General features: G+C 44.2%; 1 protein-coding gene and 1 long non-coding RNA gene across 2 annotated transcripts in view; both read left to right on the top strand.

Moving 5' to 3' along the window:
• Galnt17 (polypeptide N-acetylgalactosaminyltransferase 17) overlaps positions 1-13,350 on the top strand; it is a 397,683-nt gene that overhangs the window by 35,131 nt on the left and 349,202 nt on the right. The gene's annotated exons all lie outside the window — the stretch shown is intronic.
• The window catches only part of LOC121134070, a 66,232-nt gene continuing 58,099 nt past the window's right edge, over positions 5,218-13,350 (top strand). The window contains exon 1 of the long non-coding RNA XR_005871099.1: positions 5,218-7,609. This is a non-coding gene — a long non-coding RNA (uncharacterized LOC121134070). The remainder of the gene's footprint in view (positions 7,610-13,350) is intronic.

Genomic DNA, 13,350 nt, shown 5'->3' with positions numbered 1-13,350 from the left:
ATGTGTTTATCTTAATATTTATCCTGCTTGGGTTTTGTTGCGCTTGTGTCTATCAAATTGATTTTCAACAGACTAGGAAGGTGGAGGTATTTTTCTTCATCTTTTTTGCTCAATTCTTTCCCCCTTTTTCATCTGGAACTCCAATGACATGTGTAATGAGCTGGTTGGTACTGTCACACAGACCTACGGAGCTCTGTTCATTTTTCATAAGTTTCCTCTTCTTTTTTCTTTTTTTTTTTTTGAGGCTGAATTTCTCTGTGTAACAACCCAGGGTATCGCAGAGCTCACTCTGTAGACCAGGCTGGCCTCAAACTCCCAGAGATCCACCTGCCTCTACTTCCTAAGTGCTGGGATTAAGGACGTGCTCCCCTTTCTTTCTTTAACGTGACAATTTCTACTGATTATCCTGACCTTCTGATGGCTAGTTTGCTGGTTTCCATTGTTATTAATCTTGTCCAGTTAGTGTGCTTTGCTTTTCTAGAGTTCTTACGTGATTATTTACATAGTTTCTAATTTCAACATTGAGATTTCCGTGTGTGTGTGTGTGTGTGTGTGTGTGTGTGTGTGTGTATGTATGTATATATGTATGTATGCATGTATGTGTGATGTGTATGCATGTGTTCCTCTGCGGTATGTGTGCATGCACACGTGTGTAGTTGCATGTGTGTGCTCGTAGATGTGGAAGGTGGAGAGTGACATTAGGTGTCCCTTTAATTGTTCTCACATCTATTTATTTATTTATTTTATTCATTCATTCATTCATTCATTTATAGGTAGGGTATTTCCCTGATCACAGAGCTCATCAATTTGGCCTGACTTGCTCATCACCCAGAGATCTGCATGTCTCCACCCCTCCAGAATGGGAACTATAAGTGGGTGCCTGCTGTGCTTGGCCTTTTTTGTGGGTTCTGTGGGATGGAACTCAGGTCTGTGTGCTTGTGTGACAAGCACTTTACTGAGTAAGCCAGCCCGCAGGAAACCTTCTTTTTCCATTCTTTCACTGAACTGGATCCTGGGATTTGGGGGAGGGGGACTCGACATATAATGCTTGGTGTGGTTTGGGCGTGGCTTGTCCCCCAAAGACTCCTGCCCTGGAAACAGGTATTGTAACCTTTGTAGGAGGCAAAATCTGAGGGGTGGGGCCTAGAGGGCACAGATTAAGTTGTGGCCACCTGAAAGGATTAAATCTGGTTTGGGGGTTGTTAGATGTGGTAAGAGCGACTTAATTCCCCATAGAGAGAGCGGTTGTAAAACAGCAAGCTTGACTCCTCTTCAAATCAGCCTTCTGCTTTCCTTCTTGCCATATGGTCTGCCTTTCTCGGTCTCTGGCTCTGGCTCTGGCTCTATCTGTCCATCTTTGCCTCTTCTCACAGAAGCATTCACCGGGGTCCAAACATATGGGACCACCCAAACTTAGACTTCAGCCTCCAAGCCTGGGAGGTTTGAAACCCCTCTTCTCTCTCTCTCTTTTCAATTTAACTTTTCGTGCGTATGCGTGTTTTGCCTGCACGTATGCCCAGAAGAGGACTGGAGTTACAGATGATTGTGAGCTCCCATGATGGGAATCAAACCCAGTTCCTCTACAAGAGCAGCAAGTGTTCTTAACTGGTAAGCCGTCTCTCCAATCCCCCTCCTCTCCTTTCAGCAACTAAAAAAAATCTTTTTCTTTGATACAGTTTTTTACTATGTAGCCCTGGCTGATATGGAACTCGCTCTGTAGACCAGGCTGGCCTCAAACTCACACAGATCCGCCTGCCTCTGCCTCCTGAGTGCCACTGTGCACAGCTTGATTTATTTGAGTTGAGTGTGTGTGGTGTCTAGGGTTATAGTGGCATGCCTGGCTTTTTGCATGAGCACTGGGGATCTGAATTCAGATCCCTGCTCTTTCATGGCCAGCACTTTACCCACTGGTCCATCTCCTCGGTTCCTAGCCAACTGTGTTTTGTCACGGCAGCACAACACACACTGAGACAGTGTTTACTACGTAAAGTTAAAATAAACCCACTGGTGATAAGGATAGCGTTTCCCTGGCTTAAACCACAGACTGACCCTTAAGGAATGCACTATTTTCTTCTGTCTTCTGGTGACCATGCTTCCAGCACCTTTCTTGTGATCTGTATTATACAGGCATCATTTATTGGCCTGAGCCTCAGTGGAGTTTCTGATTCAATAGGTCACGGGTGGCTCCCAAATCTGCACTGTTAAAAAAAAAAAACTTTAAAAAAGTATTATAGTGGGTATGTATGAAGTGGGCGTGGGTATGCGTGTCATGGCACACAAGTGAAAGTCAAAGGACATCACTGTGGAGTCAGTTCTCTTTCCGTCGTTCCTTGGACTCAGGAGATCACACTCAGGTCATCAGAACGGGTAGCAAGTGTCTTTAACTACTGCGCCATCTCATTGACCTGAATTTATACTTTTGACTAACAGCAGTTATCAGGGTGAGGTCACTGGCCCTGGGCTGCACCTTGAGAATCAGTTGCACAAAGCCAAGGACCCATTTAATGAACTCTCCTACCTGCTTTTTCCTTGGAGTTGGTAATAGTGAAGGATTTTGCACAAAGATTTTTTTTTGCCTAGTATTGTCAGGGATATCTTTGGGATCATTAATCAAAATTTCATATATATATGTATATATATATATATCTTTACACACACATACACACACACACACACACACATGAATCTTCTTCATGGCTTACTTATGCTCCACAACCAAGAATCATGTTTCAAGAGCCTCATGGGTAACATTTTGAGAAAACCATGTAACAGTGTTCCAACTGTACAGCGGATCCAGGGTTATGGGGAAGGCAATACTGGGAGGCTCAGCAGCTGACAGGTTGTGGGGTGTGGTCCTCTTGGGATTACAGATGCTCACTAGGTAACTGCAGAATCATGATCTGTGTGTCATCTGGAAGCATATTCTGGTCACCATGCCAACTTGTTAGAGAATTTTATTGAGTTATTTAGAATATAATGCCTCCATGTGTAGGAACAACTCAGTGTGTTCAGGGCTTACAAGCTAAGCTGTGGGGTGGGGAGGGTTAGTAACAGCTCCTTTGAATACTGCATGTATTTCACTTTACATAGTTTTGTCTCAAGGAGCTCTTGAGAACAACAAACAGGCCCATTGGCCTGGACCTAGATTTTGCTGTTGACCCTTGGTTCCTGTCTCTCCACCCAGATACATGTCTGGGTAACATATTCTTCCGAACTCATGTGTTGGAAGTTGAAAGGCCTATTGAGTGCTTTGGATGACTCCCCCATTCAATGTGATTCTCACAGGTGAGAACGGATTCTAAGCATTGCTCACCAAGACTCTGAGACCTGACTCAGAGATCTCCCCCAGGATAGAGTCAAGTGTCTGCTTTTCTTCTGTAAGAAGTGACAAAGCACACTGACCAGCTGCACCACTTCTGGGCATACCCAAAAGAATCTCAACCTACTAGAGATGTCTTCATATCTCTGGTATGGAAGTAGCCTAGGGGTTTGTGGCAGTTTGAATGAGAATACCCCCATAGACTCATATATTTGACTTCTTAGTCGTCAGGGAGTGGCATTTCTTGAGAAAAATTAGGAGATGTGGCCTTGTTGGAGGAAGTGTGCCACTGGGGTCTTTGAGGTTTTAAAAGCCCAAATCAGGTCCAGTGTGACTCTCTTCCCACTGTCTGTGGATCCAGATGTGGAACTCTCAGCCGCCTTCTCCAGCACCATGTCTGCCTGCATGCTACCATGCTTCCTGCCACGATGATAATGGGCTAAGCCTCTGAAACTATAAGCAATCCCCAATTAAATACTTTCCTTTGTCATGGTCATGATGTGTCTTCACAGCAATACAATAGTGACCAAGACAGTGCCCATCGAAAGATGACTGGATAAAGTGTGTGTGTGTGGTGTGTGTGTGTGTGTGTGTGTGTGTGTGTGTGTGTGTGAATATTATTTGGCCATAAACACTAAAATTAACTTTATAACTGCCGGCCCATCTATGTGTATATGTGTGATACTTTTACTTTCTTATTTCAAACTAGAAGGTAAAATTGCATCCCTTCTGTTATAGCTTCAATTTGTAATGCTACCACTATCCTCCCCCAAGCCCCTGTGTGTGAAAGATTCGTCCTAGTTTGGTGCTGTTGGGAGATGATATAACCCTGAAGAGGTGACTTGGTAGGGCATTTGTAGGTGTGGGACCCCAGCTCCTTCCTCTTCCTCTTCCTCTTCCTCTTCCTCTGCTTTTCTCATGCTGGTAACTGCCACCATGGTGTGCTGCCTCATCACAGGTCCACAGAGTCCGGGACTGTCACCTCCAAAGCTGTGAGCCAACACAAACCTCCCTTCTTCTTCTTTTTTAAAGATTTATTTTGTTTTTAATTATGTGTATGTTGGGTGGTTATGACCACCTGGTGTTCTAGGAACTGAACTCAGGTCCTCTGCAAGAGCAGTATACACTATTAACTGAGGCATTTTTCTTTCTTTCTTTCTTTCTTTCTTTCTTTCTTTCTTTCTTTCTTTCTTTCTCTCTCTCTCTTTCTTTCTTTCTGTTCTTTAAACATTTTATTGTGTGTGTGTGTGTGTGTGTGTGTGTGTGTGTGTGTGTGTGTGCAGTACATAGAGTACATCTTGCAGGAATGGTTCTCTCCTTCCATCAGGGATAGAACTCGGGCACCATTAGTCTTGGAAGCAAGCGCCTCTACTCACTGAGCTGTCTTTGACATTGATAATCCTGGGTGTTGCTACAGTAATGGAGACTGAGTGGCACACTCTCAATTCTTCATCCACCCCTGCTTCTCTTCTGGAGAATGGGACGCTTGGGCCAGAGTCTAAGATGGAGATGGCCTAAGATTCCAGCTTACACATGGTCTTTGCTCTCTCTCACCTCTGCTGCAGCCCTAAAAAGGATAGAGTTCCCTCCCCCTAACCAGCCTAGGTATCCTGCTATCTTTTCTTTTATCCTGTGTTGAACTTCATGGCTACAAGCTGGGGCATTTTAAATTTAAGATTCAAAGCGAATGGGACCTTGAACATGATCCTAAGTGTCTACCAGGTTTGATGTCCATCTTTCATTGGCCTTTACTGAACTGTTTGGCCCTTGAGACAGTGGAAAGGGGAAGATGGTCCTAGCATTACTGGAACTCTAAACTCAATCCCCTAATGTGGGAGTTGGTAGGAATTACTTTCCTAGTTGGTACTGAAATGATAGTAGAGTTTGGACCTGTACAAACAAACAAACCTAACATCCTGATCTTCTGTGTCAAGACGGGTGTTGTCTCGGGAAAATATTTATTTTCCCTAAGGCAAGAAAGGTTGAGCATACTGTCACCTGGCAACTCTGTCCTTGTGGACACATACAGGAAGCCATCTTTCCAGTCCCTCATTCTCCCTGTCCTAGATCCCCTGCTTTGTTTCTTTCTGGATTTAGTATTTTGTTTCCCCCTTTACTATTTTAATGCGTATGTGTTGTGTGCATGTGTGTATATGCATGTTTCTTCCCGCTGTCCCGTATGTGTACCTATTGTGTCTATACAGTGGAGGACCAAGGTGGACATTGGGCATCATCAATGTTTCTCTTTCCATCTTACTCATTGAGGGAGGGTCTTTCAGTCAAACCCAGAGCTTGTCCATATAAAAGATCTCTCTCTAGACAGTTTGCTTTGGGGATCCCCTGTCACTGCTTTTCCAAAGCTGGAATTACAGGCCACTGCCATGCCCAACTGACATTTGTGTAGTTTCTGGACATCTGAACTACTCTAGTCTGTACATGTGTGCACTGAGTGATTTAAGCACTCAGGCCGCTTCCCCAGTCCCTAGATTACTATTTTAAGACAAAACTTGATTATGCAACAAATAGTCCCAGCTGCAGTGTAGGAAGCTATTGGGTGCAAAAAGGGAAGCCATCCCTGAATTGTGCTAGACACCTTAAAATTGGCAATTGAGTGAGAAGATCTAGGAGAAAGAGGATGAGAATATCGGAGCCTGAGAGGTGGTTCAGTTGGTAAAGTTCTTGGCTTGCAAGCACTGGGACCCAAGTTTGATGTCAGGAACCCATGTTTTTCTTTAAGGTAGCTATGGCGGGGATGTGGAGACAGGTGGATTCCTGGTGTTGTAGAACAAGGTCCTTCTGAACAAAACAACCACCATCTTGATGGAAGAAGCAACAGTGTCTGCTTCTAAGAGAGTCCAGCCTGTTGACCCTTGACATCCACTCACAAGAGGAGAGGTAGGGAGGGTAAAGAGACCCTCATCGGAGATTCCTGCTACTCCTCACAGACACTTAAATACAACTCTGCCATAATTACGTGTGACCTTGGAAACTTGGGATCTTGCAGGTGCTGGAATATATACCCCAGGGGAGGTTAATTGAAGGGGCTCTCTGTTGTTTAGTTTTTGTAAACATGGCATCACTAGAGTTGCCTGGGAAGAGGCAGCCTCAAATCGAGGAATTGCTTCCATCAGATTATCCTTTGGGCAAGTATGTAGGGCATTTTTTTTTATTAATGATTGATGTGGGAGGACCCCACACACTGCGGGGGGTGCCATGCCTGGGCATGTGGTCCTGGATTGTGTGAAAATCACATTGAGCATGACAGGGAAACAATCCAGTAAGCAGCATTCCTCTGTGCCTCTACCTCCGTCCCTGCCTCCAGGTTGCTGTCTGACTTTCCTCACCAATGGACTGTTATCCAGAAATATAAAGAAATAAACCTTTTCCTCTTCACCTCGTTTTTTGTCGTGGTATTTTATCACAGCTGCAGGAAGCAAAATAGAACAGGAAGCCATCATCTATGCTGGGTGAAGATTGCCCAGTGCAACTGCTGGGGGGTCCCTTATGCTCCTTTAGGAAACCCCTCACCCATACTCTGCAAGCAAGTTCAATAAATAAGCTAATTTGCTTCCCAGGATGAATGCTGGTAGTGTTATACTTTAGTTCATGGTTGGGACCTTAAGAGGAAGGTTTGGGCATTGCTTACATCTCAATGGGGAAAGAATTCTCAACAACACTCGACCATCATTGGCCATCAGTTGGCCTACTCTGTAAGATCCAGGCCAGTGATATCTCAGGCACAAGGCTCCTGAGAAGTAATAGCTGATGTCATCTTCTGGCTTCTACATGCATTCACACACACACACACACACACACACATGCATGAACACACACACACACACACATTCGTGCACATATACATGCTTGCATGCGCACAGGCACAGACCGTTACGCCTCCTCTCTGAGACACTTGAGATTAGTAGAGACCCCTCCCCCAACTTGAGTTCTGCTGCAGTCTGTGTGCTTTGCTTATTTATATCGTTCGGAATTTGGCTCAGTAGTTCATTTACAAAGTAGCCTCTGAAATAGTTTTCTAATATTATCCGCCTCCGCCCTTCATCCATCTTCCACTGTGGGATTCTTTGGGGGAGTACAGGGTGTGCTTCCCACCAGCTCCTGCTGGCCTGGATACAGACTGTCCTGTCCCTAGTGACCCTGCAAAATGATGGATGACTGTGCTTCCCGTGGAGGGTCAGATCGCTTTACACATTGACATATCCATCGCCTTGGACACATCACGAGGTTCCCTAGCCAAAAGTATCTCATAAGAAACGGGGCCAGTGAGGACAGGTAAGGGCCTTAATGGAGGGGTAGCCTGGGGAGTGTGTGTGTGTGTGTGTGTGTGTGTGTGTCCGCGCGTGCGGTACAATGCGTGTGTGGAGGTCAGGGGACAACTGGGAGCAGCCGACTCTCTCCCTCCTCCATGTGGATCGTGGAGATTGAACCCCAGTTACCAGGCTTGATGGTGACCTACTTTGGCTCCACTTTATCATAGGAGTCCGGGTCTCAAAAGTTGCTTCTATCAGGAATTTTGTTGTGGCCATTAGGAAAGTAGCTAGTAGATGTGGCTCCCTAGAGGGAAGTTACATTTAGAGAGGGGGGGGTGGTCATCAAAGTGTGGTGCAGTGAGTTGTGCATGATAGAAAGTGGCCCCCTCATGATCATTGGTGCTCTGGGCATGCTCTGAGGGCTTCCATTAAAGTCTGTCTCTGGTAAGTCACAGGGAGAAGGGATGCCTTGGTTTCAAGCTGCTTCCCCCGTGAGCCTCTCTGACTTGGACTTTTTAACCATATTGGGTGTGTCTTTCAGGAATGTTGGAGCAAAGACTGGATGGGAAATAAATATGAACATGATTTTTTTGAGGAACAGCTGGTTATTAAGGAACATCTACACAAGGTTGTCTTGAATGTTAATTTGAAGCTAGGGATACATGGAGTCCAAAGGGAAGAGAACGATCCTATCTTGGTGTTCTTGGGATAAATTGTTTTGACTTTTTAATTTAGCATGCAATTGTCTTAAATAAATGAAATCCATAGTTGTGTGTGGAGGTCAGATGACAACTTGCTGGAGTCCCTTCTCTTTCTTCTACCGTGTGGGTCCTGGGGATTGAACTTGGGCCCTCAGGTTTGTCAGCAAGTGTCTTTAAGTGCTGAGTTATTTTACAGGTCCCTGGTTTTTTTTTCATGTTTTTTAAAAATGTTCTTTAATAGTTTAGTTTGAGAGTAATAAAGGGCAATTTAGGAGGTTAAAACTCTGATGTTCCTTTTTTAAATTTAATTTATTTTTAATTAAAATATAATTACATCATTTTCCTCCTCCCTCTTCCCCTCTCCAAGACCTTCCATATTCCCCTGCCTCCCTCTCAAATTCATGGCTTCTTCTTCTTTAATCACCATTGTTTTGCACACATGGACACACCACACACCATACACACAAACACACAAATAAATATAGAAATATGACCTCTTATGTTTACTTAGTGCTCCTTGTGTGTATATATTTTTAGGGCTGACAACTTGGTATTGGATAGCCAAATAGGGTGTTCATCTCTGGGGAAGATTAATTCTCCGTCTATGCTCTAGAATTACCCTCTGTAATTTCCCCATCCATCTTGGCATGTCAACTGGCGTTGTCATTGTTCAGGCCTTGTTTTGGCAGTCGTGGTGTTGAGATTTCAGGGCTGTAGCTTCCCTGATAGATCTAGAAGACACCGTCCTTGCATCAGATTTCCTCCCAGTCTGCTGACTTAGAATCTTTCCACCCTCTCCTCTTCAGTGCTCCCGGCTGGGGCTTGGCGCCCCCACAGCCAGTTGTTTTCTGCATTTTAATCAGTTGCAGCTTGGTGGAATGGCCTCCATCTGCTGCAAGTGATGTTTCTTTGATGACAGATGAGAGCCACACTTACCTGTGGGTATGGGGATACGTTTTTAGAACGAGTAGAAAATTATAATGGTTTAGCGGAAGTGGCATCATTTAGTTGTTTGCTAAGATCCATGACCTCACTAACCATGGGCAGCTGGCTGGGTTTCCATTTCCAGGTGTGATTTCCCTCTGGTTGAGTGACTCTTTCAGTACAATTAGACAGCTGTTGCTTACGACCAAGATGTGAGTGCCACTGTTGCACCTTTAAGGGTATCTTGCCGTGCCGGCCAGTGTTGTGCTTCCGAGGTGTCAACTACTGATTGTTTTCCTCCCTTAGCAGTTTGTATAGCATCTTCTGGAACTGTGAAAGCTAGCCCTCAGAGAGGAGGCTGCCAAGGCACAGCTTCCTCAGTTCTACCAAGTCCTATGTCCCAAAGCGCGTGGTGTGTTCAGAAACAGGGACTTCTCTCAACTTCTGGAAGGCAACTGAGGGCAACAGCAACAGTTTATATTGTTTTGGAGTCACTTGAACTACTCTGATAAACTATTCAAAAAGAGGTTTCTCATGCTTGATAGTGGCATAGCTTCATTTAAACTGTGTGTGCGTGTGTTTATAAACACATACATTTAAGTGTACTGTACACAATCTTAGATAAATGTAGAACATGATTCCTAGGCCTTTTCTAGACATCCTTAGTTTTATCCATCCCTCCTCCCGCCATCTCATTCTGCATTGTCCTCCTTCTCCCTGTCCCCAGCGAAAGCTCCCCACCCATTTTCCCATTCCAGGCTCATCAGAAAATGCCTTCAGAGGTTCAGTCATCTCATAGGCCCCCATATCTTCCCCCAAGATCTCATGTAGGTCAAGTCTGTCCTCAAATTCACTATGAAGCTGAAAAGTGACCTTGATCTATACATCCTCCTGCTCCCCAGTGCTGCGATGACAAACATGCACCACTATGCCGGGTCTAAAAATCCACAGATCTTCTGTGTATGTAGCTTGATCTTTTGTGATAAGTGCATATTATGTAGCCCCTACTTCATCGATATAGAGAACAAGTCTGTTCCCCAGAGAATCTCTTTATGTCCCCTTAGTCAGTCTTCCACACCTATGAAAAATGCCCTCTCTTTTTATTTCTTCTCTCTCTCTCTCTCTCTCTCTCTCTCTCTCTCTCTCTCTCTCTGTGTGTGTGTGTGCGTGCATGCATGCATGCACATGTGCTCAGGGTTGTGTGTGTGCATGTGGTCCAGAGATTGACTACAGGGTCTTCCTCGTCTTATATTTTTGACAGGGCTTCTCCTGTCTTTGCCCCCTACCCAAGTACTGAGATTATAGGCATGTGCTACCACTGCTGCATTGTTTTTTCTGTGGGTTCTGGGGTTAGAACTCAGATCCTCTTGCTTGCAAGGCAGACAATTGAGCTGTCTCCCCAGCCCCATTCTGGCATTTTTAATTGGTTAATTAGTTTTGTCAAGAATGTCACAAGAAAGAGTCCTGTGATACATAGTTCCTTCTTTCTTTGTTCTTCTCTCCCTCCCATCCAGCATGCTTTCCCCTTTTATTTTTATCAGAGTTGTGCAGTTTTTATAGCATAGCAGATAGTACGTATGTTAGATTTGGCAGCCACTGAGGCTCTGAACTAATTACTTAAATCTGCTGTCATGGGAAGAAAGTAGCTGTAGGAATATGTAATTGACTGAGTGTGGCTATGTTTCAATAAACTTTTATTTAGAAAACAACAGGTGGCTAGTCTGCAAGGATAATGAGTGCTCCTCTGGTGAATGTTATCTTATTTCTCAACTTTATTGTTAGTCTTAATTATGTATGTATGTGTGGGTATGTGGATGTGTATGTGCATTCAATGCCTGCAGAAGCCAGAAGAGGGCGTCAGATCTCCTGCAGCTACAGGCAATCGTGAACTGCCCTTTGTAGGCGCTAGGAATTGAACTCAGGTCCTCTGCAAGAGCAGTATGCACTCTTAATTTCTTAGCCATCTCTCCAGCCCCACTTTCATTTCTTTTTATTGCTGATTAGCATTCTCTGTCTGGGTAGATAACAGTGACTAACTCCATTCAGTCATCGTTCATCCAATGAGCAGATCATATCCAGCTTTTGGCTATTATAGTTAAAGCTGCAATGACATTTTTAAAGAAACTTAGTATTTGTGTGTGTGTGTGTGTGTGTGTGTGTGTGTGTGTGTGTGTGTGTGTGTGTGTGTACAGGTACTGGCAGAGGCCAGAAAAGGCTGTTGGATTCCTTGGAATTGGAGTTACAGGCACTTGTGAACCATCTAAATGTGGGTGCTGAGAACCAAACCTGGATCCTCTGGGTGAACAAGGAATGCTTTTAGCCACCAAGCCGTCTCTCTAGCCTCTGCCATGGACATTTTTGTCTGACTTGCATATTTGAGTATAGTTGCTTGCTTTTTACTCTTTTTCTCTTTGGGGGTTACCACCCAGCTCCCAAATAAATCACACATGGAGTCATTTTCACTTATAAATAAATGTCTGGCCTTAGCTTGGCTTGTTTCTAGCCAGCTTTTCTTTTCCTCCTTCCTTCCTTCTTTTCTCTTTTTTCCTGAGGCAGGGTTTCTCAGTGGCTTTGGAGGCTGTCCTGGAAATAGCTCTTGTAGACCAGGCTGGTCTCGAACTCACAGAGATCCGCCTGCCTTTGCCTCTCGAGTGCTGGGATTAAAGGCGTGCGCCACCACCACTGGGCCTCTAACCAGCTTTTCTTAAATTATCCCATCTATCTATCTATTACCTCTGGGCTTTAATTTTCTCTACTTTTGCTTACCTTTCTTTACTTCTATTTATTCTCTCTGCCTGCCTATCACCTCTCCTGACTTGCTATTGGTCATTCAGGACTTTATCAGACCAATCAGGTGTTTTAGGCAGGCAAAGTATCACAGCTTCACAGAATTAAACAAATGCAACACATCTTTGCATCATTAAAAAAAAGTTCCACAGCGTAAACGAATGTAACGCATCTTAAAATAATATTTCACAACATTTGAGTTTTGATTTCTGTTCTAATTTAAGAAAAGTGGTGCGTGAGAGAAAGATGCCATGTGACAGGGTTCAAGCAGATAGTATCCTGGCAAGTAACTAGGTGGCTGTGGAATCACTGAGCCACGAGTAGTTGCATGTTTAACTTTTAACTCCTTTACAGTTTAACAAAGTCAGATGTGAGCATTCTAGTTGCTCCTTGGGGTTTTTTGTTTTGTTTTGTCAGCATTTGGTGGTATCTGCTTTCCCATTTTAGTTGTGGTGGTGGAGAGGGAAGGTATCTCCCTGTGCTTCAAAGACTTCTTGATTAACATAATCCAGTGTGTTTACTTCTGAGATAGTGTGCTGTTGTTGACCTTTAAGATGTTAATAACCCCACTTTACCAGTGTGTGTGTGTCTACTCAGAGCTGTTGGCGGACCGTATCTTGACCATTAATCATCTGGTTTGTTGACATGAAGCATGTGGACTGGTGCCCAGGTACCTTTTTGAATGTGAATACTGAACTTATGGGATTTGGCTAGTTGGTGGCACAGACCTGACCTCACTAATGGTTTTTCACAAATGCCAGGATCCTTCTCCCTCCAGAGCCTGGAAATCAGGCCAGTCCTCATTTATGGAAATAGTGCAAATTCTGAGGCTCTTCTCCCTTGAGAGCCTGGGGATCAAGCCTGCCCACCCCCTCCCACCTCCGTTTCTTGAAAACACCAGTAGACTCCCCCTACTCCCCACCCCTGCCATCTGGTTGATTTTTCCCTTAGGAGGTAAGATTGAGAAAGCACATCCGTATGTTGTTGGTTATTCTGTTTGTGTTTGGATGTGGAGTTTAATTTGTATCAGAAAATAGCAGCATTCTTATTCCATTGATTTTTTTTTGCCTCTTTTTGTAAGAGGGAAGAATGAAAGCTGGGAAATGAGTTACAGAAATAGCAAGAGAATAATAAGATAATGTGTTTTGGTCTGTGTGCTGTTACAGAAAGATGCATGTTTTACTGTCCTTCCATCTGTGTTGACACAAAGCAAACTGGATTCTGGTATCAGTGTGATATTTTAGAGATAGAACATTTCTTGTATACATGTCCTCAGTAATAAAAGCAACCCCTCAAAGTAGTTTTGAGCAGATAGAATGCCTGTTTTATGAGTGGGGTACCTGAGGGTCAT

This window comes from Mesocricetus auratus, unplaced genomic scaffold (genome assembly GCF_017639785.1).
Source record: "Mesocricetus auratus isolate SY011 unplaced genomic scaffold, BCM_Maur_2.0 Super-Scaffold_100025, whole genome shotgun sequence".
Taxonomy (NCBI): Eukaryota; Metazoa; Chordata; class Mammalia; order Rodentia; family Cricetidae; genus Mesocricetus; species Mesocricetus auratus.
The sequence above is the reverse complement of the archived record's forward strand: the minus strand, read 5'-3'. Positions and strand labels throughout refer to the sequence as shown.